A 26,219-nucleotide genomic window follows, 5' to 3' on the forward strand; every position below is an offset into this window, starting at 1 on the left:
AATATGGAAGAATATATATATATATATAATATAGCACTGATACCTCCCAGTGAGAAAGTCCGGGTTCAAGTCCAGCTCAGGCTTTTCTGGGCGGAGTTTGTATGTTCTCGCTGAGTCTATGTGGGTTTTCTCTGGGTGCTCCAGTTTCTACCCACCTCCAAAGACATGCTCATTAGGTTAATTGGTGACACTAAATTGACCCTCAGTGTGCGTGTGAGTGCGAATGGTTGTTTATCTCTGTGTTAGCCCTGTGATAGGCTGGCGACCTGTTCAGGGTGTATCACGCCTCTCGCCTGATGACAGCTGGGATTGGCTACAGCAACGCCCATGACCCTAGTGAGAATAAGTGATAGTAGAAGATGAGATGAGATGAGATGAGATGAGATGAGATGAGATGAGATGAGATGAGATGAGATGAGATGAGATGAGATGAGATGAGATGAGATGAGATGAGATAACCATGAAATGCTAAAAAGGAAGCCATAATGCACAGTCTCAACGAGAATTATTACTGATCAATGTGTATCTATGCCTAATAGTATGTAAGTTATTATGAAAATATCTGACAAACACACAAACCAATTGCCTAAATTTGTCATTGAGTCATTCATTCAGAAGTCAATCTAGGTAATAGGGAATATGCATGAATGAAATACCTTTTTATGTTCTAACAAAATAAAAGGCAAGTCCCACTGATTCTTTAAAGTTCGGTTTATAAACTGCTAAGCCCAATTTATATGAGAAATCCAATGTCTAGAATCACAAAATTGAGCCGATGAAGACACTATGATAGAACGGAAAGCAGCAGACAGCTATTAAACTGACCTTGAGGTGAAGTTGTAAATTAAAACCGGCTGTTTTTCTTCTGGAGCAGGAGTTTATGGTAAAACTTTCACAGTTAGTTGAAACTGATTTGTCTCAGCTTTTTCATATTTTCATCCTCTTTAAGATTAAGACTTTTGGAGTTAATGAGAGTGTACTACTTCAAAGTTGTTTGTGGTTTAAAGATGTTGGAGTGTTTCATATGAGCAAGGCAAAGAAGAATCAGTGTCTTGCATTCTATGCACCACATAAAGAATAAGCCGACAGATCATTAAAAAGGAGATGGATTTAAACACTTTTGGCTAAATTCAGTCTTTGGATTAAAACCAGTGAATAAAGTCAGAGAAAGATCTTCTCCCTCATTTTCACATATGCATCTTTGCCCCTTTTTCCCACTCAGTTTCAACCCTGCGTGTGTAACTAATGATCTGCTATTGGGCATATCTCTTATGTTTTGGCATGGACTGCTGTCTCAACAAAAGTTCATGCTGAGCCCAAGTGCATCATGGCCCCAAGAAACGTTTGTGACTCTATGTATCTCATGCAGCTAGAAAAAGTAAACCCGTACACCTGTCACAACAGATGTCAGATGTCAGCTCTGTCAAAGTGTTTTACTGTCTGTGCTATACACAGAGCTGAAGGAGCATAACTCTGCATCAGATGATTTCTCGTCACACTGAGGAATAATTAGGGCATTATAGAATGTCCTGATTTGTGGACTGTTATATACAGCCTGCTGTCTCATATTTCTGCAGTATATTTACTTTTTTTTGACTGGGCTAATTTTGATACATACTTGCATGATTTCACTAAAGCCTCACATCCACCCAAAGTATTTGCACCTTTTAGTCCTTCTTTCAGACTGTTGTTTGTCAGTTTTTCAAAATTACAATCTGTTGACATATGAAAAAGCAATGTTCGTCATTTTTGTGTGTCAGCCTGCTTCACTCCAGTTCAGCAGGGAGCAGTAGTGTGAATGAATAACAATGATAAAAATGTTGCAAATGCTCTTTAAGTAACGTAAACTCTAGTGCCATTTTTAGGAAGTGTCATCCTTGTTGCAATTTCAGCAGTATTTGAGTCTGCTTCACTCCTGACTAAAAAAACAAAAACAAACGTGCTTACAGAGGTAGCATGAGTTGAGCTGAGGCGAGAGGGTAACACCTAGGCTAGCACCTAGGGAACTGCCATGCCCTTAATTTATTGGATGAGTTATACAATAATTCACACCCATATGCTTGTCTTGAATGGGGAAATGAAACACCTATATACAACTTTTGTGACACAGTGTTAATATTTTAATTTCTGCAGTCTATTCAAAGAGAACAGGTTTTTCTGTGCTAATTTTCATTTTCTAGAATTTTCAGCTTGGGAAAATCCCCAATGATTATTTGCTGCCAAATACAGGCTATATATCCCTAATACAGATCTAGTCTGTGAGTAGAATGTATGTCAGGGTTATTATTATTATTATTACACCTTTATTTATACAGGTAAATCTCAGTGAGATATTTTCAAGAGAGACCTGTTTACCTGTTATTGTTCTCAAGTTATAGACTGTAACTACTATCACAAAATCGTGCCTAGTTTAAATTAACACACTGATCCAAAACAACTAAAATAAATGGGCAAAAGCACTAAGCACATACTTAATGAATACTATTTTATAATTAGCGAGCATTATAATTGATTGATTTCATTTTAATTCACTTATTTTATTCAATTAGCATCTAATACAAAAACTGTGTGTCATTTTATAAGTGTGATTTAGACTGGCTCAAAAAAATAAATAAATAAATAAAATCACATGGCTGTAGCAGATATTAGTACTGGATTTGAAAACACAACCCCAATTCTGGATGTTACCATTAAGTCTGTAGCTTCACACTAAGACTCATTGAAGTCACACTGTAGAGGTTAGCTATCATTTATGACAATGCTTTGTGTACCTCGTTGGTGATTTAATGTACCTCAGCGTTCTATTGCACACACCACTAAGCTACCAATGGCCAGCCTGAGCTGCACTGTTCCTGAAGGTCGCACAATGTGAATGCGAATAGTCACTCAGCCAAGGCATAACTGCCAACAACATTATTCAGGTCCGCCTCCTGCCAACATTTGTTTCAGCAGTGACCACGCAGGTGTGCTAACATGTTGCTCGATGCATAGCAAATGAGCAGTTGATGTCTTACATCCGTCTTTTCATGGGCCACTAAAGTATACTTCCACTAACACACCTTGATTTACAGCTTCATAATAAAAGCAGTGATGGTAGGATTAGGTGTCTGCTGTTTGATATAAAAGTAATTTGTATAAACCAGAAAGAAGCAATGTTGTCCAACACGATATATTAAGAAAAAAGACCTTTTTAAAATGCCTTTTAAATTACCATGAGCTGGATGACTGAGAACCTTCACAGTTAAAACTGTGTTTCTCTAAATGAAAAAGCATCCATAGAGGCAATGAATATTAACACAATGAATAAAAAAACAACCTGCACAAGATTTTGAAAGGAAAGAAAATAAGAAAATAATATTGAGTTTGGATTTTTAGGACAACCCCAAACAATATACTTTGTTGAGATTTATGCAGATTTAACACACAATGAAAGTAAGCAGGGTATATGCTGGATCAGACTCATAGACAAGTCTCACCACTGAAACCATTCTGACATCAGCTAAAACTGGGACCACAATGATAACCACATCACATCTGGCAAATGTATCATCAGGCTTTGTCACTGTGCGAAGGCGAAATGAACTCATCACGACAAATATGAACATGATAAAATCATGTAAGTGGACGCTTTTGTACAAGCGATGCATTATTTCTGTCGAGGTTGTTGTGGGAGTGTGTCAGTGCAGGCGGTGAGAAAGCGTCAATACACCATCTCACTGAGGATTAGCCATTTTAATTACTTCCACCTCTTTGCTATCACCATCTGCTTAGAGTCTGGATGGGGCTCCTCAAGCAACATGCTATTCAAATCAAGTGCAGCAATCTGCACAATGTTAGCATGATAAGCCATGCACAGGCATTTTCTGGCCTTTGTAATCCAGTTCACATTGAACAGATAAGCTTTATTACATCCTGCTGTAATCTTACCATATTTGGCAACGCTCCGACTAACCCTGCAGCTATATTGCTACGGAAAGGACACACAATAAAAACAAAAGGTCTTAATGGAATGATATGCTGTCAGATTGTTGCTAATGCTCTGTAGATTTAATCAGATAACCTTCAATACCACTCATTATCGTCCATTATATTTAACATGTTAATAGCTATGCATCCTGTTCGTATTGTTATGGATGCAGTATAAATAAAATAAAATTGAATTACAGTGCTGCTGCTGTTAATATTAATGTCATTCTGTGTGTCCTTCCATGGCCACACTTTTATGATCTTTGTGTCTGAGTCATATTTATGTGACTTATTGATTTGAAGTAGTGCGTGCCTCACACAATCAATCTGGAGTTTCTTGCTTAACACAGCAAATATGAATGGCTCCCAATGAATTGTGTGAGCCAAATAGGTTTGCGAACATGCCTGTTGATGAAATGATGCTGAAAATAAGATGGTGAAAAGTGGAATGCCATAAAACAATCAATGGCTGCATGGAGAGACAGAATTTATTTGATCATTTGCAGTGTGCCTTTCTGACAGTAATTAGTAATAGATAGTATATTTCATACTGTGGGTTGCCTGCTAGCAAGGTTCAACACAATCCACTAGAGTTCTACTGAGATATAAATCAATAGTTCCGAAACTCAGTAATTGCTACTAGAATAGGGCTCTAAAATCCATCATCCAAAATGTTTACTTAATTAGATTAATTCATCTCTAATGGGGAAAGTGTGAGACAGTCTCTGCAGTGCAAAGACAAATGACCTCTGAACCACAAAAAGACCTGGCCTAGAGGACAAAAGCTGTCTGGTCAGTGTATGAGGAAAATAAGGATGGAGGGCTCATTATTGGCTTTCCACTGCCAGTCTCAGTGGCTTCAATGACACAGAGGACTCTGTAATTCCCTCCTAGTTTCTCCCGCAGCCTCACTCACTAAGTCCAAGACAGACAAAAATAGAGAGGGAGGATTACGCAGACAAAAACAGCAACAGGCAAACGGAGGCGAGATAAGGGGGCCTGATAAAAATAACGACAAAGAAGCGTGCAACACTATGCTCGAGGACGATGTGCTAAGAAGACAGGCCATGGGAGCAAGAAAATTTTTAGGCGATGTCAGTGTGGGAAAAACAAGCTTGTCAGCATTAGGAGAGTGTTAATGAGGATCTCGGAGAAGCTGAGCCTGGAGGTGAAAAAAAGGAGATTAAAATCTCCACTGTCAATGGTAGAGTGCGCATTAGTCCAGAGACGGCCTTATTTAAACTGTAGACAGGATCAATCGGGCCTCCTAATGCAGCACAACGAGATCGCCTAAGCAGGCAAGAAAGGGTCAAGCACTCATCTCCTGTGTGCAGAACACAGCTTAATTTGACTTAATAATGCAGTTCTGACTTCACAGAAATTGCCTTGCATATGCTTCTGTTCATAAAGCATCAACGGATAAAAGCCAATTTATCACTGAATGACTGATGGCTATTTCTTTCTCCCTCTTTCCCCATCTTTTTTTTTCTTTTTTTATGAATAAGCCGGACGAGTGTGTTGTTATGGAGATGGGTACCAGGCAACAGCTAATCTGTAATATAGGGAGTCAAATGGACATTGTTGCTTTGTTCTCATGCATTTTAGAGAAGACAGCCCAATGTCCTCCCAATGTTCCACTGACAAATGTTAACGATTAATAGACATGCAAGGCTCAGATGGATTCAAAAAAGTGGCACTGTGCAGCTTTTTGGTTTGTTTTAGCGCGTTTTTAGATTTCTGACATTTGATGTTTGCTGTGTGTTTTCAGCGTAAATAAAAATCTGATAAACCTACTGCAGCTAACGTTGATTTTGTTTTTCTCAAACTGTAACTTCTCACTAATATGTTAACAGTTTAGACAAAAACATGTGGCAATAGTCAGTCAAAGTTACTAAGAAGTCATTGCATTTGAACTGGATTAATACGACTGAAAAAACAAATATAAAAAAACTAATATAAATTAAAAAAAAAAAAACAAACAAAAAACATGTAACAATCACAATGCTTCTGCTTGATATGATGAATTACATACTGTTACCCAAACATCATTACCCATAAAGAAGGAAGAAACATTCACAGTGTAGCGCCACCTACAGTATTTAAATGACAAGAGCCCACCACAATTAGCACGCCAATGAACACTTAGTTTGGAATTGGGACTAAGCATGTACTAAACTGTTGTTGAGAAAAGTAGCAGCACAATGTTCTTCTATAATGGCCTCAACTTTAAACATTTTTTTCTTTTTTCTCTGTCTTTCTTTTTTTTTTTTAAATATAAACAGCAGATGGTCTCTTTTCTGTTTCCTCTCAGCCTGTACTGTAGTAAACACCATCTACTGGCAAATTGAGTGTTGTATTGTACTGTTTATAGCTCAGTGTCCATGATATAAAATCTCACTCACGTGCTAATGAGGAAGTCAAATGGAAGCAGACTTGCCACTGATCACTTTTAGTATCCAGAATGATTCATGTCTACTTGGACATTTACTCATTCATAGCGCAGCGAATGTTCATGTGATGTTGTCAGTTAACTTCCAGTTAATGCATATAGTAACATTATGATATACAGTAATAATAATTCTTAGTATGATTGTTTTTAGACTCCAGATACCAGCGCTGGATAACTCACTGGGCTAGCTGAGAATATGTAGTGACTAGATCTAACTTGTCATGTTAAACTGATTTTCTTTTTTCAAAGTATGAACATCTTCACCAAAACATGATTCTTTTCTACTGTTTTGAATAGTTTTAACATGGAGCAGCATCTGGAAATGTTCAATTGAAGCACCAACCTGGTTAGCTAAAAAAAATAACAGCAACACAGATGTGTCAAAAACTGTTCCTTAAATGTCAATTTGAGGCTGGGACCAAAAGTGAGTTAACCCAACTAGACCTCCATGTTAAAATATCCAACTTAGCAGAAATAAACATGTTAACAGGCTTTATAGCTAACGATGTTACTACAAGACAACTGCATTTTACTCCACTTCAGTCATGCTTTACCTCATTGTCCATGTTGGAATTAGACAGAGTCAGTCACTGCCAGGAGCCACCACACTGATCTTCAAATCCGATCTTCAGTAATCCTAAAGGTGACATCATGGGGGACGATCTCCATACAACAGCAAATGTCTCTCTGTCTCTGGTCATGGGCATCCATGCTACATGTCATGATCACAATAACACAAGTCTACATGGAGCCCCTGTTGCATGAATGATTAAAGCAGAATGTACCAAATGTGTAAAAAACATATATACTATTAACAAAAGTATGATCCAGGTACAAGCACTTGTTTTGGGTGCTGTACACTTTTTTTTAATGTTAATTTAATCATGACTTATACTCTAATGCCTGTTGGTAATTAATGGTGACTTCACTGAGTATTAATTAATAAATGACTCAACGTGTGACATTAAGATCTAGAAGGCAATTGTGTAATCAATCAAAGTGTATAATGATTATAAAATAAATGTCATTGAAATGCCAAGAGATTTAATTGTTGCTGCTAATGTGGCTAAATCTAAAATAATTCACACATTAACCAAACCTTTTCACCCATATGAGAGATGTTTTGCTCCAGTACTAGTTTTAATTTCATCTGCCTATTCAAACCCTCAAAAGCTGCCTTAGAAGCAAGCGCTGCAGAAATTACAACATTTGGCAGAGTGCCTAATGTCTTCAAAACATGACAGATGCCCTGTTAAAAGTGACGCTGCCATTTTGAGCAAATACAGTTTGCTTAGAGTAATTTTGATGCAGTGCGATAAATGATGAGGCCACTTGTAGTAACCATCCAGTCGTGGAGCCATCACTCACCCGAACCTCACGCTAACCCTCCAATTGACCTTCACAAAAAATGTATGAAGAAACGATTTCTGATTATGTACGGTGATGTAGTTGTAAGCCAATATATAAATGATTAAAATGATCTCAGTCACGGCTAAGAATGAAAGGTGGTGGCATCTTCAGCAAAATAGCATTGGGGTAAGCACTGATGTGTGGTAAGTCCCACAGGGCTGATAATATTGTTGTAAGCACTCTAATTATGTTGCCAAGAGGCCTGATGGACAGGCAGGGAGGAGGCAAAACCAGCAGAGGCAGGATTTTGACAATCCACACACACACACACACACACACACACACACACACACTCTTGTAATAAGCATCTTTGTGAGGACACTCATTGGCATAATGCTTTCCCTAGCCCCTTACCCTAACCCTAACCATCTCAACTAAATGCCCTAACTCTAACCCCAACCATAACCTAACTGTAACCTTTACCTTATAACTGAGTTTTAACCTTTCAAACAGCCAAAAAGTGAGACCAAAAAAGTGAGGACCGGCCAAAATGTCCTCACTTTGCACAAATGTCCTCAATCTAATGGTATAAAACTTAAACTGGTTCTCAGAAAGATAGTTATACAAGTACACACGCGCGCGTGCACACACACTAATCAACTGAGCAACTTCTTTCTATTTGCAGTGTGAATGGAGCTTAATCTGGGCAAATCCAAATGAAAGAAAAGACAGGTCCTCAAAATATACAATACATGTTTTTTTGTTTTTGTTATTTTTAATGCTGGATAAGTATTGTTGCAGAACACTTCCTGAAGCTATTTCAGATGCATGTCAAATGACTATATTGTGGAGCATGCCTACACATTTTACATGAAAGTCACTGATACGCTGTCTGAAATTGTCTCAGTACTGAACCATATTTAACCACTCCTGCAACCTCTGCCACCTCTTTAATGCCGTGATATGACAGTGGCATAAAAACAAGTAGCTGAAAATGCACCAACTATATTTTCTGAAGGTTTTCGAAAACAGCACAGTACAGTTGCTGCTGCTGTTAAAATGGTAGACGACATCATAGAAGTACTAGATGGACAAAAAGCTCTTTTTATAGACTTGTCAAAGGCTTTCGACACAGTCGACCATGTCATCCTGGCAGATAGACTCCGCAATATTGGCTTATCTAAGCAGGCTGTAAACTGGTTCTCTAATTATTTATCAGATAGAACACAGTGTGTCAAGGCCGCTGGGTCTTTTTCCTCTTTCCTCCCTGTTCTAAAGGGCGTGCCTCAAGGTTCCATATTGGGGCCACTGTTGTTCACAATTTATGTGAATAATCTTTGTGATGATTTGTCTGATGCTGTGTCCCATTTTCAAGCTGGCAATACGGTTATTTATTAACTTCTTCAGCATTAAAATCCCTTGAGTCCTTGCAGTCCGCCTTTGATATTGTTCAGTCCTGTTTGACTCAGCTTAAAGTAGTGTTGAATGCAGATAAATCAAAGACCATGCTATTTTCAAATGGCGAGCAAATTCCATCTCACCTTCCTAGGTTGTCAACTATTAATGGGGTTGAACTTGAACTGGTCACATCTTATGAATACCTAGGTATTCTGATTGATGAGAATCTGTCCTTTAAATTGCACATTGATGAACTGGTTTCTAAGCTGAAACTGAAATTGGGCTTCTTTTTTAGAAATAAAGCATGTTTTTCACGTCAAGTCAGAAAACATTTTATCACCACATTTTTTTTTACCTTGCTGGACTATGGAGACCTACTCTTTATGAATGCTCCGCATCAGTATTTAAGGAAATTGCATAATGTATACCACTATGCTTTGCGTTTTATTACTGGTTGCAGCTATCGTGTACATCACTGTTCCTTATATGCACTCGCACATTGTCCATCTTTGTATGCTTGTAGAATCTCTCATTGGCTGACTTTTATGTATAAAATTATTCTTGGGCTTCTGCCTACATATTTGTGTCTTTACATGTGTAGAAATTTCAGCCAATATTGCCTACACTCTCAGGACATATACGAATGCAGGTCCCGAGAGTCAGAACTGATCTGGGCAAAAGGGGCTTTTAATTTTTCTGCCCCATCCACCTGGAATGTTGTGCAGAAGGACTTGAAATTGACACATCTTGTATCTCTGGGGGAATTTAAGAATTGTAAACGATAGGGAAATATGTTCAATTGGATCCTGCGACTGCATTGTGTAATCATATAGTCCCTCTTTTGTTTTTCTGTGGTGTGTTTCTGTATTTTATTTGTGTTTAATGCATTTTGCTGAAACCATTCAGTTTTTTGTGCTGCTGTCTTGGCCAGGTTAGTCTTGAAAAATAGATTTTAATACAGTTTTTTACATGGTTAAATAAAGGACATATATATGTGGTTCCAATCCTGGTTTACAGAGTTCACTTTCTATTAGTGGTCATGCTCATGTACACCTATTTTCATATTTTCATATTTTACTGGTTATAACTTGCAATGTATTTAACCATTATGGGATGGTTTATAGGGGAAAAGACACATTCTGTCTGCAGCACAAGACACATTTAGCAACAATTTAGCTGTTGGGAGGTGAATGCTTTCTGGTTACAGAATGCTTCTCCTTGTCAGGCTCAGCTCTGTCAGCAGGTGACTTGGAGGGGGATAATCCCCGCCAATCAATTATCCTTCACAGCCAAAGTCATCAGGCGCTACCGACTGGGCTTATTTCAGTAGCTGACGAATCAAAGGGGGAAAATGAAGGGAGGCATTTAAGTGACGTGCACACATAAGCTGCTAATGGGGTGGTGTGTATTGGCGTTTCCCAAGCAACCTCGACACTAAATAGATGGATACAGGTGATTTAAAAGTGGCTCGCTACTTTCGATTGCACTGCCTCCTCTCCAATTAAACAATTCGGTGATAGGGAAAAGCACAATTGCCGAGTCCAGAGTCAATAAATTGTGTTCTAGAGAAAGTCAGGTCACTCTGCGGTCACAGTGTGTAACTTTTGTCACTCGAATCCTCATTAGTGAGTTCAGTTACTTACCATTTAGGATTTAGTCATCCTTTTTTTTTGGCACATTGTAGAGGTCCCTCTTAAATCACCCAGCGTTGATTGACTCAGCTCAGCCTAAGGCGAGCACTTCACTGGAGCAAAGAGAGTGTCCCATCTGAGGAGTGGTGTTGCTTTGTGCCTTCCCTCTGGCACACTCTCGTTTACATTTCATAATCAGGAACTAACACCATGCTGAAGAGACAGAGGAGATATGTGTTAGAGTCTGCCTGATGGCATTCGTTTCAATTGTGGCCAATTTATTCTCTCAAATAATACAAGCACTAATCTAATAATGACAAGGAGGGGAAATTGTTTCTCACCAGTGCTCTACCACACAGACGTGAGTATGTGCACGTATGGGTGTGCGCTTTGTGCACAAATGTGTTGCATTTGCTGCCACTGTGAGAATGTGTGCATGGATCCTTGCATGCAATTTTAATAATAGTTTGCATTTGGCAAGATAGATGATAGTCTGTGTGTGTGAATGACACGCTGAAACTAATTCTTACCATTATCATTATGAGACAGGGTGAGCAGAGCCGAGAGGGGATTACTGTCTTAGTCATCCTCTACATCACTTACTTTAATAAAACTTCAAGCCCGTGATTACATTTCATATGCAGATGTAGTATGCTATGTGAATAGAAAATGAGAACTAAGACAAGGTTAAGAACTGTATCACTCCACCCTGTGAACACGTGTGGTTACACATGAATGCCAGTGGCAAATACACACAGCGTCAGAGGAAGCACTGAAATGATTTAAGATGAAACTGTACTCATTTAAGTGTTGTCAAAATCAAACACATCTTTGGCATATTACGCCCTTGTACACCACAGTATCAACACAGTGTTATTGTAGATTTTAATTCATATTTATATCTACCCGTAGTGTCAGCAGAAGGGGAAAAATCTCAGGCTGACATGAACATTTTTTTTCCAACGTAAGTGCTCATGAGTACAGTTCAGTCGTGATGATGGCATAAACATCTGTAAGACTCTGAAAGCTCGGCTGAAGTCAGATAACAATTATCTTTATGGATACGGTTCGTTTCATCCAATCTTTTTCTTCACCAGACATTACTGGGACTTCAAGACCTTTTAGGACTTAATATTATGGTAAATGACAAATATTTGTCTAGTTACCACCAGAAGACACAATCCGATTTCAAAATCACACAAGTATCAGCAAAGAGATATAAATATAGACAAATATCAAGATAACAAATAATAAAATAAAATTATATATATAAAAAATAAAAAAAAATATTAAAATGGAATAAAACCCATAAAATATATAAAACATATAAGTCTCAAATAAGTCAATATTTAATCATTTTAAATATTTAAACCTTTTTGTTCTTGGACAATTACTTGCATTTAGACAGTATTTCAGTGTTAAATGGCATGAATGAAAATGAATGAAATACAGACGGTTTTGTAGTAAAGGTCAGCAAAGAGGGTATCAAATAACATCTAGTTCATAATATTGTGTGTTTTGCTAGTGTTTGACAAAAAAGGAAATGTAAAGAGTCTCTTAAGTAAGTAAGTACCATAGAGAAGAGCATTACAAAAATGAATGTATAGATTACTTCAGCTCAGCTCTCAAACAAAATCCCACAATTCCTGGAATTTCTTTCATAGCCGTCTTCCATGTCCTTGCTCACTTCTTTCCCTTGATAGTGTGCAATTCTCAAAAATAGTACAATCACGTCAAGCCAACCTGCCTGCACTGGTCTTTTTTTACACAGCCTCCTCGGCGGTCTGCCCTCACATGTGATTTTGCGTGTCACTGTCTGTGTGTGTGTATGTTTTCCATCCATGTCAGGCCTGCATCAGGTTGGGTTCGAGTGTGTGTGTCATTCCCCTGACACACCTCACAGGGAGAGGCGAAGGACTACAGCAGAGCTGACAGTGCATGACTAAATGCCCCCTGTGAACCTGCCTGAATGAAGCTGACTGCTCCAATGAGGCAGGGCACACTTGACAAAGCACATGTGGGGAAGGGACCAGAGAGTGAAGGGAGAGGCTGGGCTCAATGTGTCAATCTTCCCCACAAGGGGACAAGGACACTTTGTGTTGGGCTAAAGGATGGGGAACTCGGCAATGACCGGGCCATAGTGAGACACTGAAAAACCGGAACTATTGTATCTTGATTTGGTTTTGAGGGAGTTTTGTTTCTTTGGAGAGATGGGAAGCTTGGTGACAATAAGCTTGATGGATGTCCGTGCCTCTGCCCTCTAACATCTGTGGATGATTATTCTTTGTGCCATGGCAGTTTTGGGTTTTGTAGGAAATTGCTGAAAGGGAGAGGTTTGATTCTCCACTGATGGGCCTATTGTTCACAGAAAAAAACTGAGTTTTTCTCACAAGCTGAGGTCTGTTTTTACATTATCATTTCCTGGGAACGGCATGCGCTCCAAAAATCAGCACAGCAACTTAGAAGTTGAAATACGGGCCAGCATTTCCAAATTTCCTTCTGTGCATCATACAAAGTCAAGTGGTGGTGCTTGAAGCCAGAGTTTGGGCTAGGCCGTATTGAACTAATCAATCACCTAATTCGGTTTCTCGTGAAAATTGGGTAATTATCCCTGGGCCCAAAGGAAAATCAATCTTGCTGATGACTCTGATTGGGCCAGCCACACTCCAGCTGATTATAAAAGAGGCTTGATTGGGTAAGAGAAGGTTTCGACCACCTGCTGCCATTGAAGAAAAACAAAGAACATTGGCCTGTTATTCATGGCCCAAACTATTAAATGCCACTTTGATCTGAACATCAGATATCTTTTACTTGTGCTCACATCAAAAAAAACATCTAGCTGACGAGCATTGTTTGGGAGTTTAGGCGTAAGACTGCCAGCTGTGTGGAGGGATGCAGCGGTGACATTAACACATCTTACCCATCTTTTACTTCATGTATTTTCAGTTATGGAAGATAATCTTTTTCTGCTACGCTTTTACGATCAAGGTTATGTTTGTTTCAGTTTGTGGGTCCATATGTCATTGTGTTTCCTTGGCTGACACCAAATGATACAATGTTTTTTTCTCCGACTCCTATCATTTGTATCATGCTTCACACTGACGCTCTCCACTCTCAATTTCATTAGCACAGAAGCTGAGGCACTCATATTATGCTGCATGCTCCACTGGCAGTAGACACCACTTTGCCTTTAAACTTTGCTGTTTTCCTCATGTGCATTTTGGTTTATTCATCATTTTGAAGCAAACAAATAATTATGCAAACAACACTCAAAAGCTATGCATTCAGCAGATTTTCAGTGATCTTTTTCCTGTCTTCTTTCAGCGCCTGTTGTGCGTTTTGTGTATTTTTGATAAATCAAGTTGAGCTACAGGCTATGCATCACTCTGTGTCATCTGTCAGGAGGAAATGAATGGTTACTTGGAGCTTTACTCAGGGCTTTTGTATCCTGTTCCCTCTGAGGACGGCTAACATGGGAGCACAGAAGTGAACAACAAAGAAAAATCTGATTTAGAGTCTACTCTGAGAAATTCATCTACAATATTACCATCTGATATCTGGAACACGACTGCATCTGTGTACATCAGGACAAAGTTCCTTTTAAATATTCCTGGGACGTGCCACTGAGTCTGGATTGGTAAGTAAAGCAGAGGGAGAAAAATCAATAGAAAACGATGGGGTCTGTTGCAAATAAGGGGGAAAGAGATTCATACAGCAGTCTACTAAAAATAGATAAAAAACCAACAGAGTAGGATCCAGGCAGTTCAGGGCCACAATCTCCTGAGTGCCGCAGTCTTTATGCCTTTAAATCCCTGACCATGCATTGTAGGCCAACGCCAGCCGCCTGCAGTGTGCAGTCACTTCCGTCACTCCCCTCCGCCCTTATCATTCTTTTCCACTCCCGTCCTTGGAAGGTCGTGTAGTCTTCACATCCAAGTCCTCTCCCTTCGCCCCCCCACATCCCCCACCCTCTCTAATCCGCGTGTCAACATTCGCCCTTAGAGCCCTTGTCAAACACGTAGATGGAGCATGCACATATGGAGAATGGCACATACACACAGATGTATACAACATACCCATGCACACGTACACAAAACACACACAAACACAGATGGATCCTCCGACTGAGCTTTCAACATAAAGTGACCAGAACATATGCCTGTCAGCACATTTCGACAATTAAGGGCCAGCTTGTGATAGGAGGCAGTAGGGAGATAAAGAGTAATCCATCATAACAAGAGGTTTATTTTACAATCGATTCTTAAAAGGAGCCCCATTATGGGAATTCACAATTCTTTCCATTCGTGCACATTAGTTATGAAAGGTGTTTCATTAAGGCATTGTTAAGTCCACTTTTAGTGCCAATGGTTCAATTTAAAGTTACAGCACTTTCAAATATCCACTCTGTTGTCTAGGCAGTTTTAGTCTATCTCCAGGAAACACATTAGAACTGAACGTGGCCTTGATTGGCTCCACTCAGTCACAAAATACGTCTAATCAGGGTGGTTTTCAGCATCAGAACTGAAAAGCCTCAGCTTGCCCAGTCTCACTCAATAGATGTGGACCACTGACATTAGACCTCCCACTGTGCTTTTGTCCATCCTTTAATTTTTTTTCCCCACAAATCCATTTGCATTTTTCAATAAGAATCAACAAGAGAAGTCTCATTAAAAAGCTACAGAGCAGTCAACCTCACTAACAAGATACACAGTAGAAAGTGACTGGGTGTAAAATATATCCATAGTAATAATATGCTTTATCCAGTAGCATATTTAAAGTATTAACCAAATAAGGTTATCAGGCAACAACACTGGTTCAGCAGCTATTTTATTTACATGTGATCAGTATGAGATGAAGACGTAGGTGCTTAAAGCTGTCCTCTTCCCAACAAGGCAATGAACAGTAGGCCTCTGTTTTAAAAAACAAAACAAACAAAAAAACAAACAGATTTTTTATGGAAAAGGATTTTCCAATGTAAATCAATCTTCATTTGAAAGATCCAATTTTGATTCATAACATCATTGGAGCAGTTTTTTAAATATGTACTATTACTTGCTTCCTCTCTTTAGAAATCTTTGCCGTTTCATGAGAGAGCAACAAGATTATACAGCGAGATCCAGAACAACAACGAGAACACAAACCCGAGAGATGATGTACAGCAGAATTTTGGACTGACGACTTTACTATTGGGAAAATCTCAATTTCTAAATAAATCAAATTTGGATCTGGGAAAGTGGAACTGAATCTATTGCAGGACAGTCATCTTTTCAGTAGTGACACTCAATCCTAGTGAATACTTGTCCACTTCTTCTTCTTCTTCACTTTCTAAACTTTTATTCATTTAATTCAAGACACTGACATTTGGAGATCAACAGCATCAATCCACTGATACTGATCACAAATAATCACCGGATCACAAAACAAATCAGTGTGCAGCCGGTTTCCAGTGTTATTGCCGATGTATAAGGCTACATAATTATAACATAACTGTCCACTGGTTACCTTGTCTTTTCCTGCCATTATGTTTTAGAGAAAAACAACCAGTAAATAAAAATATTACCAGAACTAACTCTAATTGCCATAACTGATCTCTAGAAAAGAATATAGCATTAAACACATCTGGATTCACCCAGCGGTGCTGTAAGCCTTGGTAATTTGGTGATAGAAACCAAAGTTGTGAACCGTGGGGAACTTTATGACAATCTCAGTTGCCCCCATTTGTTGTTGCCTCAAAGTTGAGAAAAGTTCAACTTTACCTGCCGACTTCCTGTCTTTTTTTGCCTGTCATCGCTCCAGCTGAATTTCATGCCCCTTGAAGCTGGATATGTTCGCATGGACTAAAGAGAAATTGTTCTGGGAAAATCCAGGTCTGGGGGAACGTTTAAAAGGACTAAGAATAAAACAGCCCTAACCCATGAATGGATGAGTTAACAAACCCATATTTGTAAATGACACACTTTTGATTCCTGGTTTGATTACTAATCTATTTCAGTATATTTCACTGCTCTTATCTTTAGTGGCCCTCTGAGGTAGTAAATAGACTGAAGGCCGACTACAATGTGGATACTTTCACTTTCAGACTGAAATATACTGCACTGTTTATTAAGTAGGACCAATCAGTAATATCACAGTTGTTTAAGTGTACACACACACCCTCATAATCACAGTGTTAAACTGAAATTGTAAAGAAGTGCACACACAAACTGGCCATGTGTGGAAACCAATCCATGCACTGCCGCCAAATCAGCCTGTTTTTTTTACTCTAGTTAACACGGCTTCAAGGTCTTGAGAACAGAGTTTCATGCATACATAAAATATGAGCACTAATGACCAGTTTCACCATTACTGCAACGTGCAATTACCATCATAATGATTTGCCATTCATTTGCTTTCACAGCAATGTGAAGAATTGGGTTTAATTAATAATTTGCCGGAGAGAAATTAATTGGAGGATGCGGCTGCTGCAGCTGTGTGAGTATCCCCCTGCCTTGCACGGAGGGCACAATTAAGTGATGATTGCCAGGGCTGCCATGTTGAAATGTGACCCGCTTTGAAGACCAAAATGAAGGAGGGGGGGGGGGGGGCAAAAGTGACATTGACAACCAAATGGAGGATACTGGGTTCATGTAGGCCGGCTGTCATCTCCTGCTTATGTCGTCTACTGGTCTGATAGAGGGTGCAGATACTAGTATTTGTTAAACACACATTTAGGTGGTCTTTAGCTTTGTTTGCTTGTTAGTGCCACGGTAATTCATGGATGTCCCTCAGCCTCTTCATTTTGAGAAATGCATTAACACCAGGGAATGAATATTTGTTCAATCACCTTTTATCACAATACTGTTTATTTCATTTTTTGTCATTTCATAATTGAGTGAAGCAAACTTGTGCCTCAAATGGCAGAAACAGTTTTCAAGACGGGTTGATTGAACACATTTCTATTGGACAAAGAAAATAAATTGGCCACTGAAAACAAACAACAACTGAAATAGTTTGATTTGTACAGGATTTGCATCATCATCACCATCACTGTCATCACTGTGGCAGTCCATTTTCTGTGGATTTTTTTTTTTTTTTTTTTTTTTACACTCACATTCAGGCGTGATTAAAATCCCTGTCCGCAATTATTATACATTAGCAGATGTTCCCAGGTGATGGCTAAGCTACACTGACAGTACTTTTCTCTCACTCTCATGGCCCAAACTCTCTAATACTAAAGGATCATTTGTGGCTTTTATTCACCCGAGGCGCAAGTTTCCCTTTGAAAAATGTCACATTTGATTATGAAGAAGAAAACAAAAAGTTTGACAATTTGGAAATTGTCAATTTCCAGTAAGCTACCACCTTGGTTTAGGTAAAGTAAATGGCTACTTGCTCCAGCATTGGTCACCACTGGTTGAACTCATCAAAACTGCAAACGTCAAACAGGACCCAGGTGACATCTTACTTTGGTTCACTGATTGTTCACAGTGCAGTAACATACGACCATATGTTATATGATGCAATCAAAATGAAAATAAATCCAATCCAATCAGAGTTTTAGCAAAAATAAACAAAAAACAGCCAGATTGTGTCCACCTGCTGTGGAATGACGGTCACTGACCTCAGCACAGTCAAACACAGAGGTAATAACCAGGGACACTCCCTGGAGGTCTCCTCTCTGTCCTCTAATCCATCCTAGACGAGGTGCATTGCTTCAGTGGAGATGAATAACCACAGCCCTCCATCTCAACACTCTCACAGAGGTCGTGTGTCAGGATCACATGCCAGCAGCCTTTTGTTCATTACATGAGAAACCCTGGACATAGCAAGAACAAAGACACTAAAGGAAAGGAGGAAAAATGTGTCAAGATGTGGGATCAACAGTTCAGAAGTGGACATGCTCTCCTGGACAGACGAGTTAGAATTTGTCAAAGTGGACACGATGAGGGACAGGAGACGTCAGCAGCGTTGCTTGGGCAGATTGTTTATTTTTGCCACTGGTCTGAGGCAGATAGCAACTTGAAAGGATTATGGACCTATCCAAACTCTCCTCTGTAATCCTTAAAGAGGACAACAAACACCTGAGGCACTACGCCCCCACAAAGTCCACAAAGATGACTGTATACAACGCTGACAGGATGTTTGTGACTTAAAAAGCTGCTTTCCTCATTTACATCTCTTACAAGTTTTTCACTCAAGGTCGGACATCTTCCCATGGGGAAACTAGCAGTGGCACTGCAGATGAAAACGAGTCCAACTTCTCTTCTTTTAACCCTTCATAGGGCACTCACTGAAATACTTCAGATTTTAAAATTTCTACCCTAGAGTGTCACTGGAGGGCATAAGAAGACTTTTTCCAAATTTTTCATCTTCATGGAGAAAATCAAGATTAATGAATTTACCATATATGGTTCCTTGCCCTCAAGTATTAAACAAATGTAAACATGTATTTAGACCATTAGAACATAAGTGCTGATTCAGGCACTTATGTTTTCTCTGAAAACGAGATGCTTTTACATCTCACTGAGATGCACCAGAATGCAATTTAAAATGTGTTTAAGTGTGTGGAAGTTAACAAATATGGTTTCTCATCCCATGAAGGGTTAATAAGCTGTCAGATACAATTGGAGGCAAAAGATTTTATGTAATAATTACTGGGAATTTCATTGATTCATTTTTTGCTTTTCTTCCTTCAGTGCCCTTTTATGCATTTAGGCAAATTCACACTAAACATAATTTGATGGACAAATAAGTCCCTATAACCAGTTATTGTGAAGTGTTTAATGTGAACATACACAATTGTGCACATGCGATAATTTGTGTGACTGTGACCTATAAAATATAACCCTCCTTGTTTGTGGATACACCAGTCGCCCTTGTAATATCTCAGATGTTTCCTTTCAAGCATCTTGTTTTATGGATCATACATAGGCTGCCGACTCAAACAGCTCCAGATACAATCAAGAGAGTGCACTCAGCTTTTCTTTTTTTACCCTGACGATTTGTTGGAGGTTGAAGTGGTGGTCCATGCACTCTACTCACCATCAAATTAAGGTAAAAGTAAGTGGTTGAGGCACTGATTCAATTTTGACAGAAAAAGTAGAGACACATTCATTAAATTTCAAAATCATCGTGACCTCTGAATGTCCCTGTTGGAACACGACATTCAGAAGAGTCTCACATTAGCAACCTGTCTCCCTAGTGCTCGAAGCACTGTGCCAGCTTGGGACAATAGCCTGCCAGAAACCAGGGTCATTCAGCCAGAGGTTAAAATAAATTATGGCATTGGTAGATTCAGTGTTTAGCTTCAGCCAGTGGCCACTACAGTATGAAAGTATCAAAAACTAGTTGTGGGTTAGAGAGGGAATGCATAACATGCCTCATGTTGAGCTCTGTCTCACTGTGTATCATTGTGTTTCTTTAGCCCTGATCCTGATCGTCTCACATAATATTTAATGCGTTGCCATGACACTCAAAATTTGCCTTAAGAGCTGTGCTATGCATATGCAATCCCATGACAGTACAACAATGGTAGAGCTGACAATTCACCATCTTTGTAGTCTGACTGGGCACAGTGTTCATGTGGGCACTGATCATCAGCATACAAATGTTCATTTGCAGTATCATGATGTACAGTATGCATAATTCCAATTAAAACTAGGCTGCAAAGTCACTGCTGATTTTATAAAAAACGCTTTTACAAAATTGATATTTTGTAGAAAAGTCTTGCACATACTAATTATTGGGTTTTGAAATAGAATAGAAGCATATCTCAATATACTGTAGGTTATTTGTTCAACATGTCATGATTGCTGTCACTATGGGCTGCAGATTTGCTGTTTTTAGTCAAATGTATCAAAAACATGAGGGGGATTGCCATGAGTTCTGTGTCTTAACTTTAAATGCCTTCAGATCACATACATATCTGATTGACTTCTCCATGGATAAAAAGTTCATTTTTACCAGTACTGGCCAATACCAAGTCCTGGAAGCCTTTGTTAATCATAGTTGTGAACCCAGAGGAGTAAGAATCACCTAAGGACCAACTGTAACTGAAAAACCTTCCATTTTTTTTAAACTGATATGTGTCATTTGAAGACAGAGAAAATAAATACTTGAAACAAAAATACCAAAGTAAAGCAGACATGAGTACAGGTGAATGATTCAGTATGTCCGTGTTCCCAAACATCTGCTGTAACAAGCACAAGAACCAACACAAATGCCCTGTCCCTGTCACTGTCATTCATACCTTCTGTTTGGTTTTCCTTCCTGCTTTCAAGTGAGCTGGAATTGACAAGCATATTTTATTAATTGCTCTATTTTTGTTACACCTGTAGAAGTTGCTTGGAGTGATTCCACCGTTGCATTAGCTTTTAAGTAACTCAAAATATGCACGTTATTATTGTTACTGACTGCAAATATGGTCTAATGTTTACTCCCTCTACGGTGGTTTGAAAAGTTTCAAATATTTGTAGCATAGTTTCTGTATACTGTGTATGGTTGTTTTTTTTTGGTTTTTTTTGTTTGTTTTTTTGTTTTGTTCTTTGTTTCTTCAAAAGTGCTTTGTTTACCATGTCATGCTTCTCATATGTGCCTTCAATCGCCACCCAGGGACAAAAAAAGGTTTTCTGAATCTGAGTAGTTAAACAGTGCAGAAAATCTGAGCTTCTTAATTTGTCTGTGGAAGTTACAGTAAACATGTAGTATCTGTTTACGTTTCATGGAGTCTAAATGGTCGACTTAAGTAGCTAGAAACTATCCCAGCATGTGCGGATTGAATTTCAATAGCTCACAAATACTATGTCTCCTGATGTATTGGAGTACAGGCCATGGGAAAGAGTGGCACATCCAATTAGACAAAGCAGAGTTTGGCAAAACCCTCTCTAATGACTTGTGGCAGTTAATGCAAAACTATCATAGAAGAGTGAGAGCCCTGCTAGTGTCCCCTCAAGCTCACACTGCCCTTAACATTCAACCAATAGGCCACAAAAACAAAACAAAACCAGGTAGCCCAGCATTTTGTTGTGAACAAATTGAACTCAGTGGCGCTGCTACTCCTCTGTCCATCGATACCTGTCCAAACGATTTGACTGGCTCAGCAGATCTTTGCAAGAGAATCATCAGATCACATATGAATTATGAGTGGGGAAGTTGGTCTGGCTTCCAGGATAATAACAAGCATGTTTATTGGAGTTTTGATTACATTTATATATGTGTAACCAGGTTTAAAAAGACGACTTAATAGTGATATCTATAGAATCATCTAGTATTCAAGACATATAAAGTGTGGTTAAAAAGTTTAAATTTATTTTAAAATGTATTATAAAAAAGGTTAAAAGCAGATTAAAAGTATTACTTGTTTAGTTTAAAAGACAATGTACTTCTGGAAACTGTCTAAACCAGCATTTATGGGGTTAATAACAATCAGCGGGAGCATCAGGTTTCAGGTGTTTCAGTAATCCACAGGTGACCTTGAAGTTGGTAAACTTTTCTGAATGAATCTGTTTGAGGTTTAAAGGGTTTTTGTTGTTGTTTATGCATATGGTACAACATTGACAGTATTTCTCTAGAAAGAGGGACAGTTCATTTTCAGGGATTTCCTTAAAGAAGTACATTTTATTTGGAAGGTTTGAAAGAGCATTAATATTTATTGCATGTCTTTATTTCATTGGACGTAACCTTTTCTTTACTAAGTAAATAATTGGGAAGTATTTTTCTAAAACCCTGTGTTGTGTTGCTTTATTACCAGTAAGAGGGAAGCATTTCATTCTAAGATAGACATATACTGGCACATTTGGGTTAAAATCTCAATTAAAACTGTAACTTACAAATGATTTCATGTGTGTACTTCAAAAAGAGATCCAAGATAATATTTAAAAGAATTAATCACAGTTAGAAACATTTGATGAATACTTTAAAAGAACCCAAAAGCCCTCATCAACATGGCAACTGAGGGGGGGCTACATGTGTGTGTGTGTGTGTGTGTGTATATATATGTATATACATGTATATATGTATGTATATACTGTATTAGGGGTGGAACAACTTTGGATTTTTTGATCGATTAATGGTTTGGTGTCGAGTCAACATCGACTAGTCAATGTCGTCACTAATAAAAAGACAGTACAAAGTGATGTTTTACGACAATGAAATCTATATTGTTGACCTGAATACATATTGTTGCGTTTCACCCAAAAGCAGATGCGGAGGCTTTTCTGTAAGTTTATTGAAGCCTGAACACACTTTACAACCACAGCAACTGTGCACTGCAGATGTATTTAGTCTATAAAAATCTGCCGTTTATAGCATAGTGCTTCTTAGCGTGTTGTAAGGTGGCATGATGTCGTCGGGATCTTGAAAAAAATAAACAAAATATATATCCTAATTATTTTCTGTCTAGAAGTATACTTTAGTTAACAAAAAATTCATCATGAAATTGTTAAAGTGCAGCCTCCTTGTCTCTGTTACCACTGTTCCTCTGTTAGCTTTGGCCGATGTCTTTTCAGATGAGTGTGCATTTTATTTGTACATTTGTTGTATTTCAGGACTGACTGCATGTCACGGTAATATGTACATTTCATTTATGTACACAGCTCCAGGGCCTTAACATCCACTTTTATTATCTTATTTACCATTAAATAGATCTAAAGTGAAAGAAGTGCCATTTATGGGTAATGGTGCTTGTATTTTTAGAGGCTTAATTGTTCCAGCTGTTTATTTCAGCTATAAAATATCATTGAGTGAAATAAACAGTTTTGTAGTTACATAATTTCTTAATATTGTACTTCTTATACTTGTTTTGTTTTAAAAACCTTCAGCCTGAGTTTCACAGCATGCTGACCCACTGGTAAATCACAGGAGTTTTAGAGGCTAAAGTCACATTAACCTGTGCCAGCTGTTGGTGTAAACACACCTGCATTCTCCTGATCTACTCAAGCTGCTCCTGGTAACACTGCCAAGTGAATGTAGCAAAATGTAATTGGATGCAGCAAAAATCTTGTTACATGTGTGCTGAAAAAAGAGGCCTGTAGCAAGTGTGCAATCATCGTGCACCAGCACTCACGAAAGATTATGTCACAGTCTGCACCTTCTGCTCAGATGTTACTTTAAAGCACCTCTTCATCCTGTACTCATAAATGTCAGAAAGATAAATGTTTTTTAAAAATAGCACTATGACTTAAATTCGAGCAATTCGAACAGACAAAGCAGGAAGAGAAAGGCTGAAATGGAGGGCTTCTACTAACGTCTGGAGAAATGAACTGAGGCGTACAGTGTATCCGTGCTGCTCTGTGTTTCCACAGGCCAGTGATGGATGGAAGTCAGCAGATTGTCGCAGTCCCGACCAATCCATCCAGGAATGTTGTGACATCTATTTCTAATGGCGCCTGTGTTCCACAAGAATCAAGCCTAACACCGTCTGACAGAAACATATGTCTCTGTCGTGCCTGTATGACTCTGGATTTCAAGGCTCAGCTCTACTGTAGGGATGAAAAGGGAAGCCTTGTTTCCCAGGTACTCGCTCGAGCATTCAATTGCTGCTCCTCAGATGTGCCTGCTGTTCAACAGCTGACTCTTTATTTCAAGCCAACAAGGGTTAACACGAAGAATCCTTTATTTTACATCAGACAACTACTGAAGACAAACATTTACTGGAAAGTTAATATAAAATACTTTTAAAAAGAGGCTCAAGACTCATCTTTTTAATCAGGCTTTTATGTGATTTTATTTAGATGATTTTACTTCTTCTTAATCCTATTTTACCACGTTTGATTATTTTAATTCATCGTAATTATATTTATTTATTTATTTTCACAGATGATCTATATGTTGTTTTACATGGCTTATTTTAAAACATGGCAAAAAACTGCTGAAAGTCAAGTTCCATAATTTAATTTAAATCACCAAATCACAACAGAAGTCATTTTAGGTCACTTTTCCTGTAGAACACATCTGGACTCAGTTATTTTTTTTTAATAAATAATGACGTTACTGATCTAATTTAAGTGAATTTATTTCATTTCATTTTCTAGTAGAAGATGTGATGAAATCTTTCAGAAATGGCCAGCAGGTGTTTTACATGTGCACCATTTGTCCTACAAATCCCAGACTGCATTGCAATAGTCAGCTCCTCCTCCTCCTCCTCCAGACAACTATTGACAACTATTGACAAACTTATCAGTCTCATGGGTTCCTCGGTAACCGTTCATCCTATCGGAAGTTTGTCTCAGTTTATGAGGCCACGTTCACACAAATCTGATTTTTGGGTGAAACTATAAGTCATATGCACGTTTCTGAACGCTGTCTGTGACAGACGTGTGAACAGCTGATACAAACATGATGATGTCATAGCCCCGCCCTTCGACCCTATAGCCCTGACGTCTCATAAAACAACAACATAAATAGCAGACTACAGGCTTGTGACGGTGCTGCATCAGATACTGGCCCTTGTGGTGTGACTAGGACAATATATATACTGCTGCTTGCCCACTACAATGAGCTAAAAAGGATTACGGACTGTAATCCCGACTGTACCTTTTTCTTTCTTTTTTTTTTTTGTCTGAGTTCTGTAGCAGAAACAGTGCCACACAGCGGAAAAAAGATAGTTTTGCTATGTGTGAACATGGCCTAAAAGTGACGTCAGTTAGGACTCCAGCTAGAGCTCCAGCTAGGAGCCGGAGTCTACTTTTGTCCTTCTCAGCGCAACAACTTCAATCTAAACTGTGGACTGTGGTCGACTGACAACCTGCACTATTAGTTTACCAGAGAGAGAGAAAGAACATCAGCTAGCAAAGTCCTACTGAACAATGACAGCGACAGTAAAAGTTGGGATGATGCTAATGACTGTGATGTGTTGGTGCTGAGTGATAAAGTAAATGGATATTTGTTTGGTAACTTACAGGAGATGGTCAGCCAAACCCGTGCACGCTTCATGTGGGAGGGGTCAGAGCTACAGATCTAGGAGGGGTAAACGAGAGGGGTGGATTATACCACTGCAATGACGAGAGGGGTAGATTATACCACTGGATTGTACCACTGCAATGCAAGGGGGGTTGGGGATTCCTGCATTTCCTTGTTTAAATATTAAGACTGGTGTTTCGAACGAATAGTAACAATTGAAATTACTATTAACGAATAGTAACAAGTGCAATTACTATTAACAATAGTAATTTCACAGGTTAGTTACTCGGTATAATGACTGAATGTAGGTGTAGAGTTCAAAGGGCAGAAGGCTAATTTTTCATCTTCATCTCACTGGAATAATAGAATATGTAAATATTGTTTCTACTAAACTACTAATCCAATAAACAAAAAGACTGTAAATCAACTGACTAGCTTGATTCAGGAGAGGACAACTCAATATGACATTCTGTAGTTCTCCCTAGCTAATTAATTCACAGTTCATTCATTAATTGTTAGATGTCGATTATTTTCTAATCTAATTCTAA

The 26,219-nt window shown here is 38.7% G+C and overlaps 1 long non-coding RNA gene across 1 annotated transcript; it reads right to left on the reverse strand.

The window, feature by feature from the left end:
• Window positions 1-273: 273 nt before the first annotated feature.
• LOC125016585 lies at window positions 274-25,702 on the reverse strand. Its single transcript, XR_007113708.1, has 3 exons — window positions 25,671-25,702; window positions 10,807-11,007; window positions 274-333 (listed from the first exon to the last, which is right to left on the reverse strand). It is a non-coding gene; the product is annotated as an uncharacterized LOC125016585 (long non-coding RNA).
• Between the last annotated feature and the right edge of the window lie 517 nt (window positions 25,703-26,219).

The sequence above is a fragment of the Mugil cephalus genome, chromosome 11 (genome assembly GCF_022458985.1).
Source record: "Mugil cephalus isolate CIBA_MC_2020 chromosome 11, CIBA_Mcephalus_1.1, whole genome shotgun sequence".
Classification (NCBI taxonomy): Eukaryota; Metazoa; Chordata; class Actinopteri; order Mugiliformes; family Mugilidae; genus Mugil; species Mugil cephalus.